General features: G+C 44.9%; 1 protein-coding gene across 1 annotated transcript in view; it reads right to left on the bottom strand.

Annotated features, from left to right (window-relative positions):
• The window catches only part of SYT2 (synaptotagmin 2), a 171,661-nt gene extending 154,367 nt beyond the window's left edge, over nucleotides 1–17,294 (bottom strand). Inside the window, exon 1 of the mRNA XM_051998639.1 lies at nucleotides 17,133–17,294. The gene's annotated coding sequence lies outside the window, so the exon portion shown is untranslated. The remainder of the gene's footprint in view (nucleotides 1–17,132) is intronic.
• Between the last annotated feature and the right edge of the window lie 454 nt (nucleotides 17,295–17,748).

The raw sequence follows: 17,748 nt of genomic DNA, 5'->3' as shown, positions 1-17,748 counted from the left end.
CTGAATGACTTTTACAGAGTATGAACAGGGTGTCAGGAATAGTGCCAGTGGGGTTCGTGGTCCTAAGTAGAGCAGAGAGTCTTATGTAAAGAGAATTTCCTTACAACTTTCTATTCTAAGTAAACTGACAGCGTGTTTGACCCAAGTCAGTGACACTTATAGAAAATCAAGAGACTTTAGTTCCAGTTCTGGTTTCCCACCAAACTTCTGGAGATACCAGGAATTGTGACCACTAGAAGCTGGGGAGTCTGTCTCAAAAGAGATTTGCAAGAAGAAAGAGCTTGATTGCGTTCATATGCCTTTATCCTGCCTTTCTCATTCACTGCACTCCTTTCCCCCCTTCCTTCTCTTTTCTTCTCTCACCATCTTCTCTTGCTTTCCCTGTACTATCATTACAATCTCTTCTTCCACTGTTCTGTCGTCGGACGACCTTCTCATCTCCCTTCCCAACAAGCACAGTGTCTCAGATCTCTTATCAGAGATTGATAGCTTGAGATAAATGCCTCCCCCTGAAAACTCTACATCGAACCTCGCAGTCTGCCTTCCCCGTGATCTCCTCACTTGCAGCTCAGCTCTCTGTAATGAGACTAGAAAGCCTGGAATTAGCAACAATGGGGGGGGGGAGATTCCCTCCTAGGTCTAGGACTTGACAGTACTTAATCCTTTTCTCTCTTGAAGAACCAACCACCTTCATCAGGTGTGCCAGGAAAGGAGACCCCGATCACCCTGGAGATTGGTTTCCTCTGCATCAGACAATCCCACTCCAGCCGTCAGTGATAAGGCTGATACCTGAGGATGCAGGGAAGGCCCGGGGTTGGATTTCACTTCTCAGTTTCCAAGGAATGTGAGAGGGAAATGCCATTCCTAGCTGGCAACCTATCAAAACAACAAGGAGCTCCTCGGTCCTGAGTGTGAACTGAGAGCAGAAGAGCTGTGCTGCTCAGATCCAGGTATCTGGAGACCATCTTTAACAATGGGGTCGCATCCTCCAAGGTCAAGGTTTGCTTCCCCAGGAAGCAATAGGACCCACTGCCCAGGGAATGAGGAAGACTGTGGCCGAAGGATTGATGCTTGTTCTTTCCTGAGAGGAGGTGAAAAGCTAGGGCAGCTTTGAGTCCATCACACTGTCACCATGGGCCAACTTCCTGGGCTTGTGCTCGACCTGCTCTGAGTAGCTCATCTTGCTAACTTAGCTTGAGGGTCATCAGGCATGGAGCCAGCTTTTCCTGGGCTTTGCATAGTAAGGGATGGAGTAGGTGGAATCAAGCACTACAAACCAGGGCCACGGGGCTTTTCAGGGCCCAAGATCCAATTGTGCACAAGGTAGATTTGGAGAGGAGGGATTGAAGAGAAATGACACATTCACTGGATAAGAGCCCGTCTCTCACAATGGCCAGATAATTTTTCATGGGGAAGAGGGCTCTCCTGTTCTCCCTCCCTGGAAAAGTGAAAGTTAAGTAGGTTCTCCCCAGAACACATGTCCCACTGCCCTTAATGAGAAGCATCCTCACCGTGCCTCTGCTTTCCATCCCCTCCGTGGAGAATACCCTACACAAGGGCAACTGTAACCCTGGAAATGCAGTGAGAGGGGAAGTGACCGAACGCCAAAATAATCAATTACAATGCAAGGGGCAGTGAGCCGCCTGCTCTCGCTTTGGTGATTGAACAGCTGTCAGGCCAGATGTGCACAAAGGATGCCAGTGGCCGGGAGGCGGAACCAAGTACCTCTCGCTCTGTCTGTGCTGTCCCCTTTCCGTCTGGGGTCAGTGGCTAGCGGGCCACCCTTCCTGATCCCCCGTTCTTCCCAGGGCCAACCCCCAGCTCCTCCCTTTGGCAGACAGGAACGCTGAGCTGACCAGGCTCTTTTTCCGTGCCAGAGAAGGCAAAGCCACCGAGGAGCCGGGAAGATGTATGTCCCAGCTCCCTGGTTTTCCTGACTCATGGCAGGCTGGATGTCCAAAGGGCTAAATCTTAATTACACCAGACTCGCTGGGAAGGATAGTAACCCATAACTCTACCAGGCCATCGTCAGGTGAGAGGGATCAGCCCCCCAGCTCCCTGGGTGTCTCTCATGAGAAGGCAGGAGAGAGAAAGGCAGGATCCGCAGCACAGGTGTGGGGGAAGGGGTCAAAGGAAGCAAGACGGAGAACAGCTGGACCTGGAACTAATATGGAATGTAGCGCAAGAGGACGCAGCTTTTTGCTGTAGCAAAAAAAAAGGATTTGAGTTAGATACAACAGCTTCAGGATGGTTATCCTATGGAAGGTACTAAAAAGTTACAGATGCTTAATGAATGGGAGAGTTCTCCTGGCGTCTGAAACAGAGTCTGACCCAATATGTGCTTTTGGGTAGCCTTGAAGTGCCCCAGGCCAAAGCCAACAGAAAAACAAGCCCACAGGTATCCATATCCCCCTCTCTGAAAGTCTCCAGGTGTAGCATGAATCTGGCTGTTGAAGGAGAAAAGGGCATTATAGGTGACCCCCTTATCTCAGCCCTTAAGAATGTAATGAGGGGCAACTAGGTGGTGCAGTGGATAGCACACTAGCCCTGAAGTCAGGAGGACCTGAGTTCAAATCTGACCTCAAGACATTTTACGCTTCCTAGCTGTGACACCCTGGGCAAGTCACTTAACCCCAATTACCTCAGGGGGGGAAAAAAAAGTGATGGCTTTCAGAAATCAAATCTACATAGTTCCAGAAACCTTGACAGCTCCATCCCTGAGCTCTCTCTGGACTGAATTGTTAAGGAATTACTGTTGAATTGGTATAGTTTGTGCATAAAGTACAACATGGTCCAATTCAAAGCTATGTCCTGCTATTTAAAAGACCTTAGATAATCTGACCTGTGACCCTGGCCAAATCATTTTGCCTCTGTTTCCTCATGTGTAAAAGGAGCAGGTTGGACGTAATGATCTCTAAAATCCCTTCCAGTTCTGGCATTTATGCCCTTCGAGGTTGAAACAACAAATGGGAAAGTTTCCAACCAGTACCTGAAAGTCAGTGGCTATCGTGGCCGCTAATACAATAGAGCCAATGAGTGCGAATGAACCAAGGTGGGAAATCCCTGCTTGTCTCTCTCTCTCCATCCCAGCTCCCAATCCCACCCCTACCAGGGCCCTCTGAGCTCACTCCCTCAGCTCTCGGGCCACCCCAGCTCAGCATCCCGGGCCTGGAAGGTCCTCCCCTCTGGACAGCCCCTCAGCTAGACAAAGCCACTGGATCCTGCTTCTGTCTCCTGGTCAGTCAGCTGCAGAGCAGGTGCCCCAAACCTCACTGCAGCTCGGAGCAAGGAAAGATGTGACAGGAGAAAGGGCTAAGGGGCCACAGGAGGAGCCCCCACCCTTGGCCTTCCAGGGAGCCTTCAGACAGACCGTTACAGGCTCTACCACCAACGGCTGGGTCCGCGCCTCATTTCCCCGGAACAGCAGCCTGCCGCCGTGCAGAGCAGAGAAAGCTAATCTAATTTCTCGGCTATGCTCCCCCTGCAATGCCAGGATTGATTGGAACCAGGGCAACCTTATTAAAGTGATGCCTTTTTCTCCCAAGCCCTCCCAGCGGGGAAGCCAAATTGGGAAACAGAGGCCACTGATTAACCCTTCCATTCCCTACTACCCCACAGCAAGCCCACCTTCAAGGAGCCATCTCTCAGCCTTTCATGTCCCCCTCTTGGATCTCAAGAATTATCAGGGCTCTGGGGTTTCAAATTTCCCTCTAAGAGTTTTGCATTCCCCCCAAGACCCCAAATCACAGAAATTAACATGAACTTCCCATTCTGGCATCCAATGCCTTCCACAATCTGGTTCCAATGGGCTTTTCTGGGTTATTTCACACTTTTTATGCACTCCGCAGCCAAAGGGGACCGCTAGCTGGCCCCCACTTCCATCTATCTCTGTGCTTCCACCGTGCATTTATGCAAAACCCCACCTGCCAGGCAGCACTGTATCATGACAAAACTGTCACTGGACTTGTAGTCTGAATTCAAATGCCAGTGCTGACACTCCTGGGTTTGTAAACAGACCAGCTCCCTTCCCTTTAATTTCTTCTCCTGTAAAAATAGGATAATGTTACGTGCACTGCCTACCTTGTGGGGCTGCTGTGAAGATTAAATGAGAAAATGCTTTTTAAATGACCTATAAACATCAACTATTATTTTGCCTGCAATGAATTCTCCTCCTTCTCACAAAATTCTGAAATGAAAAACAGCTTCCAGGATCACCCCATCTGACTCCCTCATTTTACAGGGAGAGAAACTGAGGCCTGGAGCATGATGGTGTCTTGTCCAATGTCACATTGGAGCCAGAATCTCAAACCAACTCCTTGGACTCCAAATCCAAAGGCTTTTCAAAGTATGGCATGTCACCCTTGGGAGTCTCCAAGACTCTTTCAGAGAGTTTGAAAAGCCAAAATTATTTTCATAATATAATAAGGCTCTCTTTGTCTATTAAAATATTTCTTTTTTCCAGCTACATAGCTGTGTGAGGCCAGATTTCTTCATATACTTTAACCAAAGTAACACATCAAAAAAGAATGACTGCAGAAGCAAATAGGAGAATCCAACTGCCTTTTATTAAGTTAGATATTAAAAAAGATTGTGAAAATTTGTATAACAATACAGTTCCTTTCACTAATTTTTTTATTAAATGTTATATTAGCATGATTAACATGGTAATGGTTCATTGTTATTATTTTTAAATGAATTAATAAATATTCTATTTTAAAATTATAAGCTTGAATTTTAATATAGTACATATCAATAAATATCACCCACATAAAACCAAACCTCCGTGGGTCCTTGATAAATTTTAGGAGTGTAACTGAGACCAAAAAGTTTTAGAAATGCTGTGTTAGATACCGTGCTAAAATCCTTCTTTTTCTTCAAGGTCCAGTTCTGGCAACACCTCATCCATCATCCCTTTTCTTATCCTCCTGGTTGAAAGTACTTAATGGAGATTCATGGTTTCATATATGGGGTGAGAGAAAATAAACATGTGACCCTTCTTTTCTGGTCTCCTTTGAATAGGAAAAATATTTCTGTTTGTTGTTCTGTTATAAAAAAAGGAAATGAAAAAGTTCTCTCCCTTTTCAAATTTTCCTAAAGCACTTTGTATCTCTTCTTTGCCTATATCACATGTCCCTTTGTTGAAACATATCATAGCTTTCATTTCTTTCCTCATTCGACTGGAAGCTCTTTGAAGTCACAGAGATTTCATTTTTTATCTTGGGATTGCCAGTACCTAGCACAGTATTCTGTACATTAGAGGTGTTTAAAAAAAATAATTATCTTTATAACACTCCAGAAGGAGACTGAAGTGTCCCAGGCCAATAGGAAAACAGATCCCTTGGTTTTCCATAGAAAGATCTACCTGTTCCAGAAATCTCTCCAGGGATTGGTACAAGAGTTGGAAGGTCATCTCAGTCCATCCCCGACCTGAGTCCTGAATGTATATGATCCTAACAGAAGTCAAGTTATTATTATTTTATTATGAAATCTGTTATCTCGTTTATGTAAAATGCTATATAAATTATTATTATTATTTTATTATCAAATCTGCTATCTCATTTATTTAGCACTTTCCATTTCATAAAACATTTTCCTCACAATAATCTTATTTAATGCCCATTTCACCGACAAGGAAACTGAAGCCTATAAGAAAAAAATGACAATCATGGTGACCTTGACAAGAGTCCCTGTGAGTTCCACTTGAGTTAGCATCAGGAAAACTTGAGTTTCAATCCAGTCTTAGACACTTGCTGTGTTGTCCTGGGGAAGTCATTTGCTCTCTGACTGTTTTACAATTTTCTCAACTGTCAAATGGGATCCTAATAGCAATGACACTAAGTGAGATAATACCTGTAAAGCACTTAGATGGCGCCTGACATATGACTCTTGCCCTCTCCCCCCAGCTTTTTGGGAAACTCTTGCTGAAGTGGTATATTTTGTGAATGAAGCCCACATTCCCTTATACTTACTTCATAAACATCCTCATATCCACACGCTCAAATACTCTCATACCCCATCGGGGAAGAGCTCAAAGTAGAAACCACATTTCCCAGCACCCCAAAAATTCACCCTTCCCATGAGAAAAGAGAATCTAAAATTGTATGGCTTAGAAAGACAGGAGAAGACTGGAAAGACTAGAAAACCAAAGAGAAAAACTATGATTTCTTTCCTCCTAATGAAGAAGAACCTAGAGAAAAGGAGATGAGTGCAAGAAGATGACTTAGAAGAACTAGCTTGGGTATCCCAAACCCACTCCTTGAGCCTAGACCGCCATCTTGCTATCTTAGAAATGCCTCCTTATTCTCCCCTTTGAACAGCAAACCAGGGGAGAAGAGATGGAGCTGAAATAGGATAAGGTTTGCTATCAGGAAGAATTTTTATAAGGGTAAAAGATGGTATCAGGCCTGGGGTCAGGACCACCTGAGTTCAAATCCAGCCTTAGACACTTGCCAGCTGTGAGCCTGGGCAACCTCTATCTTATCCATTTTCCTCATCTGTAAAATGGGGACAAAAATAGTACCTACCTTACATTATTACTGTGAGAACCAAATAAAATAATAATTGTAAAGTGCTTAGCACAGTACCTAACAAATAGTAGGTGTTGCATAAATGTTAACTTTATCCCCCCCCCATACTAGTTATCCTGTCATATCTGGGCACCAATCCTTTGGAGAAACATAAATAAATGACTTTTATTGACTAAGGAAACAGAGTTGGGGACAGGAGGGAGCCCGAAGTTCTTAACAGAACCTTAGAGAAAGAAAATATGACTAATCTAGTGCCCCCACCACCCAAAGGTCTGGAGAGGGGACAGCGGAGAAGTGAAAGCAACAGATTGGAAATCAGACTCCTAGAGAGGAAAGTCTTTATCTTTGTTCAAGCAGAGCAGCTGAAAAGCCAAAGTAATGGTCCTTCCCTTTCCCTGGCTCCTTTGTGTATCCATGGGTGATCCTGCTCAGCCTGTCCTTCCATCCCCCCAACACACACACACACACACACACACACACACACACACACACACGCACTACATCTCAAGCAAGGCAGAGCTCTGGTCTCCCACTAATCTAACGTGTTTCATTGTAATTGGTTTAAATAAGATTAGTAAGTTCAAAAGCTAAAAGGCAGGACTGGGGACGGAAGAGGGAGGAAAATAAAGAGAGAAGGAAACAGAGGGAGAAGTTTGGGGATGGAGGAAAGAAAGTGGAGCAAGAAGGGAAAAGCAGAACAAGGTGATAGGAGGGAGAAGAGGAAAAGAAAAGGATGGAGGGAAGAAAAGCGAGAGGACAGAAAGAAGAAAAAGAAATGGAGAAAAAGAAAAGGGGGATGGAAGGAGAGAAAATAAGCATTTATTAAATACCTGTTATATATCAGACATGACAATAAATATTTTATAGATATTATTTCATTTGATCTTCATAATAACCCTGTGAGGTAGATGCTTTTATTTTTCTCATTTTACAGATGAGGAAATTGAGGCAGAAAGAGTTGAGTGATTTGTCCAGGGTCACACAGCTAAGAAGTATCTGAGGTCAGATTTGAACTTCCTTTTTCTAGTCCAGGACATTTTTTCATTTTGCTATTTAACTGCCTTCAAGGGGAGAGGAGGCAAGGGAAAGAAAAGAGGAAGAAATAGAAAGTCTAAGAAGCAGGAAAGCTTTCCTCTTCCATATTCTGCAGGTATTTCACACTCCCTCTTTTTCTCTCTTGCATTAGCTCACATGGATAAGGCAGTCAGAGGGCATGCCCCTCTATTCATGTTTCATTGCCACCTCCAACTCTCCATCTATGCAGTATTCCCCTTTTTATCTATTCTATTTTCTTCTGAATACTTTTGTCTCCAGTTCATTTTGACTAAATGCGGTACAGGGGTCAGATCAGGGAGAGAGGAATCAATGATTTCCCCCCCCCAAAAAAAATAAGCAAGAGCTTTCTGATTTCTAATTCTAGCCTCTCCATCCTCCTGCTCAAGGTCAATACCAGACTTTGTTTAAAAAATTCCTTTGATGGAAGTGGGAAGAATTGACTCAGAGAAGCATCCTCTCCCTACCTCACAACCCCTGCTCACATCCATTTCTTTTGCATCTTACTCCTCTCCCTTCCCCTTCATTCACTTCTATTTTTCCTTGTTCCTGGTGCTGTGCTTATAGTTACAACCACTTAAACTCGTTATTAAGAAGCATGGAAAAGTAATGGGTGAATTCTGCCTCTAATTGCAATATTCCCTAATTGCTAAATTCCAGAATCACCAGCCGTCTGCCAATTATGAGAAGCCCTGCCTGGGAGTCAGAGAAGGGTGAGGAATTCCTCCTCAGGGCAGGGATGCCCTTTAAGGGAGTCTTCTTCACCTCCACCTCGGGAAGTGCTGGATCTCTAGACCTCTCAGGGACTCAGATTGCTCATTGATCCGCAAACTCCCAAGGCTCCTCAGTTTTCTTTCCTGGGAGTAGGAAGGAGTGATATATGAAGAGAAGAGTGAAAGAAACTCCAGGAAAAGGAGGAAGTCTGAAATCTAGCCCCCCTCCCTCAGAACTAGGAGAACATCCCTCTGCTAGGAATGTTCACAAGGATAGAGCCCAGAACTAGGTATTAGAGATAATGGGCAAGAGGGAATAGACTGATGGATAAACACAGCTTCTTCCCTAGGATCTCCCATTTAGATGAAGGAATTAAGCATTTCCCATGTGCCAGGCAGGCTGCTAAGTGCTTTCCAAATTTTACCTCATTTGATCCTCACAATGACCCTTCAGGGTAGGTGCTATTTTGATCTCCATTTTATAGTTGAAGAAACTGAGGCAGAAATTAAATGACTTGCCCTGGATGGAGGCCAAATTTGAAGATAGGTCTCTTGGCCCAGTTCTCTATCCATTCACTAACTGATGAAATAATGGGTTATGCCCCAGGGATCTCCCAGACAGTGGGAGAGGGGAAGGAAGGGAATAAGTATTTATAAACTATCTGCTACCTGCCGAGCACTGTGCTAAGTGCTTTACAAATATCATCTCATTATCTCCTCTCCTTTCCCCTACTCCCCATCATCTCCATCTTCCCCACATCCTGGATGACTAAATATTCACACAGCAACAATCAGATGTAAAGTAAAAGAGGCAAAGCTGAGCAGATGAGCCCTGGTATTCTCTGATTTATAGAACAATCTGAGGAGGGTTAGTCCTAGAAGGCTTCCTGGAAGAGGAAGCACTGCCTGTCAGTCAGGCTGTAGATGTGAGTGAGGGGACAGCCTGGGAAAAGTTGGAAAGCGGGTCCCAGGAGAGATCTGGGGACTCTGAAGGGGTCTCTTTCCCTGATTTAGGGTTAAGTGGCTCTTGCTTACTTCTTTCCCAAAGAAAGAGAAACCAAAGTCCATTCTTTATTCACTTTTTAGCTCAGGGACCTTCAGGGTTGGAAGTTAAAGGGGAATTTAACCCTCAATTGAGAGGAAAAGCAGACAAGGAACAGGGAAAACAATCATCACCTATACAGAACTTTAAATTTGTCAAGTTAGTAACAGTTTGGGGTTAGTGAAGAACTGGAGCAGGAGCCCAACAACTGGAGGATGCTAAATGAAATGGGGTATATGAATGTAAAGGGCTCTTCCTACACGATATGAACATGAAGAATTCAAAGAACCTAAAACTTATGTAAAGTGAACAACATCTACCTGTAACAATATAAACAAAAGAACAATAAAATAAAATTCAATGATATGTAATGAAAAAAGCAAGTTGAAAAATGTATCTATCTTGGTAGAGGTAGAAAGACTATGGATGTGCAGGATCAGGCAGGGTTAATATGTTGATTGGTTTTGACTGTTTATTTTCCTCTTTTTTTGTCTTTGTTGTAAGGGATGACTTATAGGATACAAGAGGAGTATATTTAAATTTTTATGTGATTTTTTTTAAAAATCAAGTTTATAAAAGTTTCACATACAATATTTTCCAAGAACCTTATGAGGTAGATGCTGTTAGTATTACTATCTCTAGTTGTCAGATGAAGAAACCAAGTTTACATCACTTACCCATCATACAACTAGTAAGAGTCAGAAGTTGTTACTGAGCCCCATCATCTTGCTGTCTCCCAAAGCCCAGCATCCAATGCACCTCCTCACAATACCCCCTAAGGGTTGGATCACCCTATTCCCCAAACCCTTCTCATCCCCTTGTTCTGCAACTCCAGGACTACATTTCTAGCACAAAGTTCTAGTTCCTGTTTCCATCCATACACATACCCCAAATAGTTCAGCTCCATGCTTCTGAGGTTCAGATACCCAATGAGTATGATTCAGCATTGGGGCTAGTAATGATATCAAAATCACATTATAGATAAGGGAGATATGAAATGAAGCTGGGTTATCCCAGTGGCTTAGTAGTCAACTAAGGCAATAACTCAGCCACAACTATGTGGCTCTTCTCTTACCCTGGGAATTCCGCAGCTGCCAAAATTCTCTCCAGCTGCCAGAATGCTCTATGCCCACCTGGCTCCAGCCCCTGAGGCTGCCTTTTCTGTTTTACCTTAACACCACCCTGTGCTCTACTTGGAGAAGTTTCCCGTCTCTCTAAGTCTGAGCACACCATTGTCTGCCTCCTTAACTACTCTCCCAGCCCAGTTCTCCTCTCTGACCCTTACCCTAGAAGCCCCAAGAGACTCAGTTTTCTAGAGGGAAAAGGAAATATTTAAATAACATTTATTAATTTTATTTAGGCTGAAGCCTAATTTCCTTGATATTTAATGCTTGGATTCCTCTTTGGGTATCATCATAAATAATCATTTATTTTTATTCTTGTTTCAGTTCTGGGCACGACATTTTAGAAACAATGTGGAAAAGAGAAGGACATCTAGGATAGTGGAAGATACCTGGCTCATACCATGTGAGGATCAGTTGGAGGAAAGACAAAGAAGACTGCTGGGGGTGGGAATGATATGGGGAATTGGAATGTAATCTTTTCTTCAAGTTTTAGAAGGACTATTGATTTCACTTCTGCAAAATCTCCAAAATAAGCCCCTTTTTTTCTCTGGCACTGTCACACTTGGACGATTGCAACAACCTGCTGATGGATCTGCCTCACTCAACTCTTTCCCACTCTGACCCATCCTCCTTTCAGCCACCAAAATGAGTTGCCTAAAGTGCAAGTCTGATCTGTCACCCCTCTATTTAATAAACTCCAATAGTTCCCCATTGCTTCCAGGAGCAAATACAAGGTCCTTTATAACCCAGCCCCTCTTAGTCTTCAATCTTCTTACAGCTTATACCAGTGGTCCTCAAAGTGTAGTCTAAAAAATTATTGGGGTCTCTGAAACCCTTTCAGAGGGTCTACAAATTCAAAATTATTTTTTATTTTTAATATAGTAAATAGCTATAAATATAACTCATGTGAACAAAAACTCTGAACAGATCCTCGATAGTTTTTGAACAAATGAAGATACTGAGAACAAAGGTTTGAGAACCACTGTACCCTTCAGACACTGGCCTCCTGGCTGTTCCAGGAACAAGGCACTTCACCTTTTGGCTCTGGACATTCTCTCAGGCTTATCCCCCACGCCTGGAATGCTTTCCCTCTTTGTCTCTATTCTTCTTTGGATTCAAATAAGTTCTAACTAAAATCTTATCTTTTACAGGAAGCCTTTCCCAACTCCTCTTAAATCCAGCATCTTTTCTCTGTTGACTTTTCCTATTTATATACTATGTGTAGTTTATATATATTTGCTTACTTGATATCTATCTCATTAGACTCTGTACAAAGACTTCTTTACCTTATTTTGTCTTACCTAGCCTTAGCACAGTGCTTGTCACATAGTAGACACTTAAGAAATGTCAATTGATTAATTGATAATGAGTGCTGTCCCAAAGTGGAATAGTTTGCCTTGGGAAGTGAGGGGTCCCCTTTCTTTGGCTGTATCCCAGACTTTTGGTATGTTGTCTCATTATTGTCATTTTTTTGGATGAAATTATGGATCATTTCTGGGATTTGTTGTTTGACCTGCCAATTTTTTAGGATTAGATTATTTAATTTCCAATTGTTTTTTAAATCTATCTTTCCCTGACCATTTATTGAATATAATTTTTATTGCATTGTAGTCTGAAAAGGAAGCATTTACTATTTCTGCCTTTCTGCATTTGATTGTAAGGTTTTTATGCCACGCTCAATTTTTGGGTAGATATCATGTACTGCAGAGAAAAAAGTGTATTCCTTTCTGTCTCTATTCAATTTTCCCCAAAAGTCTATAAGATCTAGCTTTTCTAGGATCTTATCAATCTCTCTAATGTCTTTTTGTTTATTTTGTGACTAGATTTGTCTGATTTGGAGAGAGGAAGGTTGAGGTCCCCCACTAATATAGTTTTGCTGTCTATTTCTTCCTATTACTGGCTTAAAATATTCTCTAGGAATTTGCATGTTCTACTGCTTGGTGCATATGCCTTTAATATCATTAGTACTTCCTTGTTTATTATATGGGTTTGCCTTCCTTGAAAGTCTTCAGCACAGGCTTTGTGACTCCCCTGCCAGAGATGTTGAAGAGGGATTTATATTAAAGTATAGTTGGATTATTTGTTCCTGAAGCCCCTTACAATCCTGAAAGTCTGTGATTCAACCACTGTTGTGCTAAAGGGCTCTTTGTAGCTTTCAAAATGCTTGCCTAACAGTTAATAACTTTATTTATTGCCCGTTTTATAGGGAAAGAAGCTGAAGTCCAGAGAGGAGAAACAGTCTGCTTAATATCACTCACACAGATGAATTTGGGGGGGCCAAGACTAGGATTCAAGACTTCTGACTATAAGACCAAGCAGTCTTTATCTCATCTCATTCATTCCAATGCTATGTAATCTCACTACATCTATGTTCCTGTGACAACAGAGTAGCCATCGCAAATGGGTCATGTCCAACTTTTACTTTCTCTCCCTTTCTCACCTCTTCTTCTCTCATCTTTTCCTTTTTCTCTTTTCTCCCTTCCTCTCCTCTCTTTCTCTCCCTTTCCTCTTGCCCTCCCCCTCTTTTATTCCTTCTCTCTCCCTAAGAGCCAAGGCAGCTGAAACCTCCTATTTGTGTTATATTCTTCTCTCAGAATGCCCTTCAAGCCCTTGAGAGCAGAGACCATTCTGCTTTTCCATTTCTACCCCTAGCACTTTATAGTGTGTTGTTTTGTACATAGTAAATGCTTAATTAACCTTTTTATTCATTTATTTTATTTGCCAATCCCTGTCCTCAAAGAGTTTTCATTTTTCTTCTGAGGAACTACATTTCAGTTCAATATAAAGAGCTTCCTAAAAATTAGAACTGCTCAGGCATGGAATAGACTGCCTTGAAGAGTAGTGAGCATCCTATCAATGAATGTTTTCAAAGCAAAGACTGGGGGACAATTTCCTGGGTATACCATTAGGTTTCCTGATTAAATGAGGACTGGGCTGGGTGACCTTCCAGCACTGGGATTCTCTGATGATAACACATTGTCTACAGGTCCATTTCTCCAATACGGCCAGGTAAGATATGGTACCTCCCCTCTCTCACGCGCTTTGTCTCACTACTCTAGTTCCCCTCTCTTACTCAGTTTCCTTTTCTCCCTCTCCCTGCCAGGTGGATGCATGGGCTGGATTCAGGAGGAGATAGTTGGATTCAACATTATAAAGACAGATTACAAACATGGGAAAATCCAAAGTCAACTCTGCATCTTTGACAGCAAAACTATAAGGCTGATTTGGAAACTTTCATTCTCCAGTGAGTTGGATAGGGTGAGGTCAGGGATTTCTCTGATAAAAAAAAAAAGCCTTTCTCAGTAGCTTGGAAGAGTGAGGGGCTGAACAGCCCCTGCACATGCTCAGAGACTCCCTTTTGGTACAAAGAGAGGCAGGGAGAGAATAAGCCTTTGCAGTATTAGGTGAGAGAGCATTTAGATCAAATCCTAGCAAAAGATTCCTACCCAATGGCAGTCGCACAGATGAACCCAACTCAATTCAACCCATTATCAACCAAATGCTTTCTTTGCACAGGAGCTAATCCAGTCCAAGACATAATGCAATTCTAGCTGCCCTTAGCTCTGGGGAGGTGTAAAGCAATGATTTATACCACCTACGTCCTTGTTACAAAGCTCTCCCCCAGCCCACCTGCCCCAGAATCTAAGACAGTAAGGAGCTGTGGATAGCCAAATGCTCCAGTAACCCATGTCTGTGAAACCAGCATCTTAGTCAATAGCACCTGCTCCCCTTGGCAGATGAGAGTCTACTTGCGCTTTCTCTGCCCGTTTTCTGAAGTACATGAGTTCTTCCAGGTGGAAAGGAAGAATGAGGTACAAGTGGGGAGGGAGGGAATTGAGGAAGGCTAGTTTAAGATGCCCTGGGCTGATAATCATTTGTCTTCTTCCCTCATGGAACTCTCCAAAGGTAATATAAGGCAATGAACCAGACATGACCTCCAAGGCAAAGAATTCCTTACACTAGTTCTTCCTTATACCACCCTTGAAGGTGAGTAGGGCTGGAATCTGTCTCCAATGATTAAAGTTCAAACTATTTAGAGCTAGAAGATACTTCAAAGATTGGTAATAATAAAAACAATAATTATATAATAGCTAACATTTATATAGTACTTATTCTATGCCAGGCAGTGTGCTAAGCACTTTACAAATATTATCTCATTTAATAGTAGGTGGGTGCTATTTTTATTCCCATCTTACAGATTAGAAAACTGAGGCAAACAGGATTAAGTGACTTGCCCAGGTCCACACAGTTAGTAAAATGTCTGAGGTCAGGTTTTAATTCCTTTCTTTCTGACTCCAGTCCTGGTGGTTTATCCAAGAAACACTCTTCTTGTCCAGGGGACTTGTCCAAAATCACAGCAATGACAACAAAATTCAAACCCAAGTCCTCGGATTTCAGATTCTACTACATTACATTTAGACACAATCTCTACCACAAGGAAGAGGCAGCCCAAATAAGGAGAAATGACTGAAGGAGTCTGAGTAAGGAGGGACCTGGTGAACAGGACTCTTGAGTTAGGAGCAGCTGGCACCAAGGCTCCCAGGGCCGGGTGGCAATATGTCATGGTGCTGGCCCCAGGAGCTGACTCACCTGCTGTGTCCTGAGACGGGGCTGCACACTGCAGAGCCTGCCAGGCCCAGCTCTTCCACCAGGCACGTCCCACTGCATCAGAGAGCTCTTGGCCCCAGGGCCAGAGTCTTGACCCCCACCCTGCTCCTCAACTTCCCCCCTCCCTGAAAAGGGGCAAAATAGTGCTAAAAAGTAGGTGGTCTTGGCCAGAATCAGTGGGAGGGAGCTAAAATGATTCAAGTCTTTTCCCCCCATCCCTCTCTTGCAAGCCCTTTGCTGGGGGCCTGGAATGGAAAGAAGTAGATAGGAAATGGTTAAATACCATCTCCCCTCCAAAAAAAAAAAAAAGAAAGAAAGAAAAGAAAAGAAAAGAAAAGAAAAAAAACAACCTTGTTAATGTCGTGAGGCAGGGATGCTTTCAACCAGCCAACACCCTCCCAGACCTCCATGAGGTCCTGTCCCTTTCTCCTTTCCCCTTCATCAATCAACCAGAATGCCCTATCTCTCCACTCCCAACTTCCACCCCAATTAAGGCTGCTCTTCTTCATTCAGCCTCTACCTGCTTAATCCGAGCTCAGTTCTCCATCCCACGTTCACTCTCTGTTTCTTGCTTCTTGCCAAGAGACTACAAGAGCCTTTTCCTCCAACAGCTCCTCCTATTTCACCATTTCTTTTCTCCCCTTCCCCACTGATATTCCCCCTTCCTCTATCCATCTCTTTGCAATCCCAGAAGAGTAGGTTTTGATCTCGAAGGCTTCTGGGCCAACCAGAGATCCAGTTCTTCTCTTTCCCACCTCTAATCCAGGATCCCAGGACTGTCCAGCTAGATGCTTATTTGGAATCCAGTGGATAGAAGAGGGAAAGCAGTGTGATTTTAGCAGAAAACATGACTGGGAATGAGAAAACCCGAGTTCTAATTCTGATTCTGCCATTGACTAGCTCTATGACCTTGGGCAGAGCACTTTCCCTTCTAGGTCTTAAGTTTTCATCTGTAAAATGAGGCACTGGGAGGAGATAATCTCTAAATCACCTCCAGTTTTGACATTTTATAAGTCAAAGGACTCTACCGTCCTCTGGGCCCCCAATGTGGACACACCTATGTTGGTGTGGATAGAGAGGGAGAAATTCTGATTTTGCAGAGGAATGGGGTAGAGAGAGGGAGGAGACCTTAAGGAGACTGTTGAGGGGAGGGAAGGTCAGGGATGCAAAAGGGACAGATATATGGGACAGGGAATTTTCCCTTTGGTGGGGCAGTCCAGAGGAAGGGAGAGAGAGGGGGTCATGGTGTTGATTGTGTTCAGAAGTGAAGGGCAAATGAAGGAGGCCATAGGGGCATATGACCCCCGTTCTTGCTTACCCTAAGAATCTTGGCAGGAGACAGACCTGGCACGGGAACCTGGGAAGGGGCAGAGACATGCTGAGTCATGGGATTTGGGCAGAGGGCAGGGGTCTCCGCTCTCCTTTTTCCTTGGTGCCCTTCCTCATTTGAGTTCCCACTTCCACATACCCCCATTGCCTATAACACTATGTTGCTTCCCCACTTCAGGGTCTCTGCGCCCCTTCCCTTCTTCTATCTCCCCTCAAGTCAATCCCACTGAGAGCTCGAGCCGCAGGCTTTCCCCCAGAGTGCTCAGGGGGCGCTAGCAAACATCCCCGACGGCTTGGTCCTGGCGGGGGCCTGGGAGACCCCGGGATGGGAGTAAAGAGGAAGGTCCCTGGTCCCGCCGGAGTGCCAGAGGACCCGACGGGGCGTGGACCCCGCCTCCTTCCCCTTCTGCAGCTTGTCACCTTGAGATGCTGGGGCTCCGAGCCGCCCTACCTGGTTCAGCCTAAGGAACTGGCTGCTCACCCCCGGAGCTCGGAAGCGGGGGTGCGGGGGGAGGAACCCACTTCTAAAGCCGCTTCGTCCGCTCGTGCACCGGCACTGCTTTCCAATCGGGCGCAAAGTGCTCAGCAGCGCGGGCTCTGCTCCTCCGCACCCACCTCAAAGGGGAACGGCTCCGCTTCTGCGGCTCCTCGGATCCGCGCCCGAGAAGAACCACCACTCCCTGTCTCCAAGAAGAAACTTTAAAGGAGGTGGGTAGGCGCCCCCCACGAGACTCACCGGGGTGCAGCCCCAAGGGAGCTGGGGAGAAGGGGGCCCTCCCGATGGGCGGGGTGCTTGGCTGGGGAAATGCGGCGGTCGCGGCACTCTAACCGGGATGCATCTGTCTCCGCGGGACCCGGTGCCTTCCTTGCTCCGCCTCTGCCCCAACTCCGCTTCGAAGTGTCTCTGCTGCAAGACTTGCTGAGCTTAGCAGTCTGCGCCCGAGCCAGAGGTGGGAGGGAGGGAAGGAGGGAGAACGGATCAATGGGCGAGAGGCGGGGGAGCAGCTGCAGTGTGGGGGAGGAGGAAAGTTGGGCTGGGCTGGGGCTGCTGGGGGGAGAACCTGACCCTGCCGTGGGCTTCAGGCTTGTTTTACGTGAGCCTCCGTGGCTGGACCTCTCACCGCCTTTTCTAGGGCTCGGCTCAAGGACATTGGGGCCGTCCCTCATGGCTGGGGACGCTGTGGATGGGGGAAGGCTCTGTGGCCCCCATTCTGAGGTTGTCTCCATTTCTCACGGGGTCCTTTTCCTGCCCTTGATCCAGAGGGTCCCATCCTCGCCAGCTCTCCCAGTATGCAAATGGAGTAACTGAAGCCCCCTGCTGAGAAGGGTCCCCTCTGGACCCTTACCATTCC

The sequence above is a fragment of the Antechinus flavipes genome, chromosome 4 (assembly GCF_016432865.1).
Source record: "Antechinus flavipes isolate AdamAnt ecotype Samford, QLD, Australia chromosome 4, AdamAnt_v2, whole genome shotgun sequence".
In the NCBI taxonomy this organism is placed as follows: Eukaryota; Metazoa; Chordata; class Mammalia; order Dasyuromorphia; family Dasyuridae; genus Antechinus; species Antechinus flavipes.
Note: the sequence above shows the minus strand (reverse complement) of the source record. Positions and strands in the feature narration are given on the sequence as shown.